This window comes from Cinclus cinclus, chromosome 3 (assembly GCF_963662255.1).
Source record: "Cinclus cinclus chromosome 3, bCinCin1.1, whole genome shotgun sequence".
NCBI lineage: Eukaryota > Metazoa > Chordata > Aves > Passeriformes > Cinclidae > Cinclus > Cinclus cinclus.
This window is the reverse complement of record NC_085048.1, coordinates 81,384,652-81,390,844: the sequence shown is the minus strand read 5'-3', so window position 1 is coordinate 81,390,844 and position 6,193 is coordinate 81,384,652.

Here is a 6,193-nt window from a genome sequence, read left to right as displayed (position 1 = left end):
TGCCGTTGACCCCCATTCACCACACTACCAGTAGTGAGATAAATCAAAGTAAGTAGGAGTTAGCTTCTTATCCCCAGGAGCAACAACACCTTTGAACAAACATAATCTGCTCAAGAGTCTTCAGGCTGCTTCTCCCAGATGTGAGGTCCTTGCAGTGCAAAAAAACAAGACTTGAACATAAGGAAGGGGACTTGGAGGGGGAATGGACAAACTGAAGCTGTGAAGAAAAAAAGTAGAGATGATCAACAGGAAGTTGCATTTCCAGAAGTTAGTACCCGCACAGGTGTCTGCACAGGTGAGGGGTTTCTTTGAAAGGAATGAGTCCTTCATAAATCTCTACTGGGGCTTTTGCTTCTGCACTCATGGTGTCAGAGCTGAGGACACAAGGAAGGGCAGGGAGGGATGCTGGTGGGAGACTTGCTTCTGGAGAAGACACCAATGACAGAAACATACAATCCCTGGTATCTGTATGTTTGTGGCAGAGGCTGGATCCAGTGCCAGCAGGTTCTCTGTAGGTGAGAAGGGCAGGAAGGCCAGGCAGTGAGATGGCACCTTGGCCATCATTCTAAAGTGTACACCATGGCTCAGGAAGGAGTTATGGGCAAATGAAGGTGAAGGGCTCAGGTCTTAGAATCTCTGAAGAGGTGGTGGAACTCAATGACTTGCTAAGTTGATAATTTTGCTCATTTTGTGCTGGCAGGGGGCTGAGCAGAGCCAGATGCCCTCCCTAGCCTGGGTTCCACCACGTAACACACTCCAAGCATGGAGTGCACCAACAACTCTCAGAATAGCTGACAAAGGAGGTGTCAGAGCAAGCCCTGAAGTACAGACCTCCTGTGCTGGCATCAGGCTTGCAGGATGCCTTCCCCCTGCTGCATGCACCAGGCTTGGCCAGGAGATGGGCAATGTGGTGGGCTGGGCAGCAGAGGCACCTGGGTGCTAAACACACAGAGAGCCCTATGGCAGATGGCTGCAGTGGGCAACCATGACACCTAAAGAGATGCTAGGGCACACGCAGGCTAGGGAGAGATGGGGCACTTTATTTCATTCCCAAAGAATGTGCTTGGGGCATCTGAAAAAGTGAGGTAAAAATACAGAGCATGAACCAGCAAGATTAATCCCGTGTCACAACATACAGTTATAGCCCAGAACTGCAGATATTTCCTGATTTCTCCCAGATGTGGATGGGCAGCACTGCTCACCTGAATATATGGAGGCAGCTCAGGCAGCAAGTTTAAAGAAATCTTTATGGAAAGGCTTTTTTGGCCTTGGGAAGCCAGCCTTGGGAAGCCAGCCTTGGGCAAGTAAACAGGTGGCACTTGCCCAACAAGCCCACTTCCCTTTATATGTCTGTAATCACCTCACACAGACAGCGAGTTGCTGGAGATACTATCCTGAGGTAGGCAGCCAGCAAACCTCTGACATTTGAAGGGGAACCTTCTCCCCTTCATGATGCAGAGCCCCTGGGGTCCTCCCACCTCCCCACACCAAAGGGCAACCCTTCCCCAAAGCTGTGGTCAGGCACTCTGCACTCCTTTCACATCCTCCTTCACTGCTGTGCAGGGGATATCGCCTCCCTGCTATTACCCACAACTCGCCACCTCTTAGGAAATATGGGGCACTTGGCTGGAGGTCCAGGCATGAGTGCCTGGTTGCTCTGGGATGGCCAGCAGCTCAGCCACCCCATCATGCAGGGTGTCAAGTGCTGTGGGACACAGCAACAGACAGCAGCTACTTGTGGGGTGGCATAGTGCCACCAGGGCCACACTGGCCTGGCCCCAAATGGGGAGCTGGGAGCAAGCACAGTGCTTGCCCAGACCAGGACTGCTGGATGATCTGGATTAGCCTTGAATTTCAGCCATCCCAAGCACAGAGAGACAGCCTGCACACTCACCACATGGACTACTATAAAAATACCCATCTCTCACTACCAAAGGTTCCATGGGCAGACAGTGGATGACATGGCCTGTGAAATGAATTTCCTTTGAGCTTCCAAGGTCCTTTGAGGGACCATGCTAAATGACAGGAGGTTTATAGGTGGTGGAAGAGCCCAAGCAAAACCTGGCCAACTTACAGACCTGATGAGCAGTGCAAGCCATCAGCAACAAGGGGTTAAACCAGCTAGCAGGTGCCAAAAGGGAGAGGAAGACAGAGCTTCCAACCAAAAGCACTCTTTATTCCAATGCCAGTGGGATTTTCTGTTGTGTCTGCCCAGGGCACCCTTTTCTGCCTTTCATGGTGCCTCTGCTCTCTGAATCACACAGAATAAATGCAACAGGCACGACGAAAGCATCAGCTGGCTGCCTGAAGTTAGCATTTTAATTAGCCAGCAACCAAAAGGTGGATGTGACTAGAAGCCTTTCAGGGAATGTTCTCGTGCACAGGGTGAAAGGCTGTATGATGAGATCAGAGTGCCAGCCTGAAAACTTGACCTCCCTCCATGTGTCCTCGCCTCACCTCGGGCCAGGGCGCAGGCGAACCAGGTGTGAACTCTGGGTAGGGTGAGGGCCAACTGCTCTCCTACATCCCAGCTTCTCCACAGGCAGGGTTCTCAATCATGTTCAGCCTCTCCAACCAGCCTGAGCTCACTTCCAACACCAAGCTATGATCACTTTCCTCACAAGATGTGACAGTTCCGTTATACCCACTCTGGAGAATAAAGAGTTGGACTGCTTCCAGTGCCCCCAGTAACCCCCATCAGAGCTAGCTTGGGTAGAGTCTTGCTGCAGTTGTTTGAGGCAGCTACCTTGGCTCTGCTGCATCCACACAAATTCTGAGTTGTCCCGCCTGAAATATGCCATCTAGCCACTGTCTCATGAAGTAGGTGGCTACCAGGTCACCTCATTCTGCAGATATCCTACTTCTCCTGAGCCTTTAGTGGTAGGAAAAGAGACGGGCACCAGAAGTAGCCAGTCCAGCTTGCCACCAGTGGGACGTTTGATGTGTTGGGTTTGATGGGTTGATGAGGGTTGGATGCGTTGTGACTGACAAGAACATGCTGACTCATCCATCCAGAAGACCTGGGTCCTTTCATGCCGAGATTTCACATCCAGCTCAGCCCAGGACAGGGGTATTTACCTGTTGGTTTCAATTTTTCCGATTTGATGACTTGTAAACCTTCTCCAGGTCACAAACAGGCAGTGCAGGTCTCCTGAGGATAGGCTTGCTGTCTTCATTACCTTGCACAGCCACATGTGAAAAGAGCCCATAGATCCACACAGAACAAAAGCCAGTGAATATACAAGGGAAGCAACTCCTTGGGTTCCTCGTGCAGAAACATCCAGATGGCTCACGTTCTCACCTTGCTGCTGCAGTTCACGAGATGTTACTGAACACAGTGAACCAAAGTGTCCTCAGGTACTCATCCTCTTTCCTCTGCTTCACCCTCTGCTGTGACAGTGACTGCATGTCCACCTGTTGAGCTACCCGAGTCCATCCTAAATAGAAGCCAGATTCTTTACCTTTGCAAGAGCAGGAATGATGCAGCCATGAGCTCAGTGGTCTTTATTACCCTGAGTCACCTCCCAGACATCCAGGACACATCCTGCATGCTCCTTTCCAGTGTGGACTTTCCATGTGGACTCACACATGAGATATTCATCTCCATGGATGACAAGGAAATGACACCACTTCCAGAGTTTTTCCTCATGGACCCTAAAGCACGTCACAAAAGATGCAATGGTATCAAGTTCCCTCAAGAAATGATGAGCACTGTCAGAGGAAACAGTTTTCTGTTCAGCATTGTCCAGGATGGCAAGGTCTGGCTGAGCCATCACTAACAGTGAGTTACATACGCACAAGTCCAACTGCAAACACCAAATTCATGACCAGAAAGGGCAGGCACACAGCATTACTTTCATCTTGGTTTGTAAATTCACCAGGAGATTGCAACTACTCAGTAGCCAGCTCATGGGACTTGGCTTCTGACAAGAGAGGCAGGGTTGGGACCATCACCACACTGCTCAGCATTGGGCTAGGAAGGAACCCAGGAGTCCTGCCCCCTTGGTCCTGCCCATCACACCACCCTCTTCTCAGCAAGCAGGAACTTGGGCTGAGCTCCACACAAGGATTCTGGTGCCCATCTCCCATTCATTTCAACGGGTTTTAGGTACCTAGAGGCTTTTGGAGGCTCTGGGCCCAAATCAGAGTCCAACTGGTGGGTTGCTGATGCGCTGTAGCCTCCAGAGGCAATGATGGAGAAACTGTTACACAATGGAAGAAAACCAGGATGCAAGGCAGAAGGAGAAGGCAAAGGAAATCAAGGTCAGAATTAAATTCTTTAATACAAAAAAATGTTTGCTTGTCGTCGTGGTTGTTGTTTTAAGATATATCTGTAATTTCTTTGTTTAAAAATAAATATGTACTAAGGAATATCTTGAAAAAATTCACTAGACACAATATGTAGTGTTAATATCTTTTTTCCCCGCAATTATTACAGATAAACAGTAGCACCAATAAATAAAATGATAACAAATATTAAAATTAAAAAGGAGAGAGATTCAAGATGTAGAATTTTCTATTTTTCCTGTTTCTTCTTTTTACATATATAAAAAAATCGTAGTGTCTATTTAATCCGAATCACACATATACATAAACATATATATATATACAAACACATAGCCAAATATATATATAGTATGTAGATGTATATCTAACCGTTGTCTCAATAGGAATGTGTAGGGGTAGGTGTTAGAGAAATTAATTAAATAACTGCCCATAACATGCTACTGACTCTGCCAACAATTGGGGAGAGACGGGATGGGACAACAGGAAGGTTAAATTTATACACAACCAGTACAAAAAAAAAAAAAAAAAAAAAGAGAAAAAAAAAGGAGGTACGGCATATAAATAGTTGAAATTAAATATTAACAAAGAATACTGAAAAATCCCTACTCTTTAATTAAATTATCTGTTTAATTTCTAATTTAAAAAGGGATATTAAATAAGTATATAAAACACTTTCTCTTCCCTCCCCCGATCGGAAGCCTCTGTCTTGCACATGATGCAGCATGAGTATTCTACATTGCAGATGCAAGCCCCCACCCGTGTGTTTTCTCTCCTTCTGAAAGCCATCAGTTGAATGGGGAGATCCTAGTGGTTAGTAGTCGCTTGTTGTGAGTCTGTTTTTAGACTGTCTTGTCTTTTTGGAAGCTTTCCGTGTTGTACATTATCAGGCGTTGAAAATTCAATTGCAGATGATGTTTGGCAGCATTCTGACACAGACCGAGTACCTTTTTGATGATGATTATTATTAATAATAATTTTAATCACAGAACTAGATTATATATATCCACATAGATGTACAAACACACTTTCAGGGGTGTGTGTGTGTGTGTGCACGCGTGTGTAAGGTGGGTTTCACATTCACCACAGCCTACACTGCAGATACACACATAGCCAAGAACATCATGACACAGCTAAGGGACTCCAGCTGTCTTCACATTTGATTCCCCAGCCCAAGACATGGAAAAGGGGCCTGATATTTACAGTACGTCATTAAAAAAAAATCTTGATGTTCTTTAGGGTCGTTCACACTGGGCAGACAAACTGAAGGCAGCAAAAGTTGCTTTCCCCCCCCCTACAATCTTGGCATACATATATATTATTTTTTTATATATATATATGTATAAAAATAAATATATATATATAAAAAAGAAAAATACACACATACATACATACATACATACATACATACACACAAACACATACATTCACATACATACACACACACCCCCACTACTGTGTATATACTTTTGATTAATATCCCTTTCCAGAAATGTTCCATAAGCATCTTGGATGCTCTTGAGTGGCAGCTCTGTGCATGAAGAAAGCAGACAGTGCTGAACAACTGTGTGGCTATGCACCGGTCCCCATTCTTGCTTCAGCACACTGTAGACCTTGTGTCCTTCTGCAGCCACCAAGGGCGGGAAATCTAGACTCCTGTGATAATTCCTTGAACAGAAAGTCAGTGCGCATCAGCTGCCCACCATCCTTATGAGAAGCCAGCATGTCTCTCTGGCAAAGGTTCTACAGCGAATAAAGTCAACGCAAAATGTACACTGACATCCCATGTCCCAGCAAGGCAGGCAGGTTATGAGACGAGTAAGGGCGAAGGTTGGGGGAAGAGAGGGGAGGAGGAATCCTTGATCACGGAGATGGCCATTTCCTTGGCCTTTGACCCATCACACCCTAG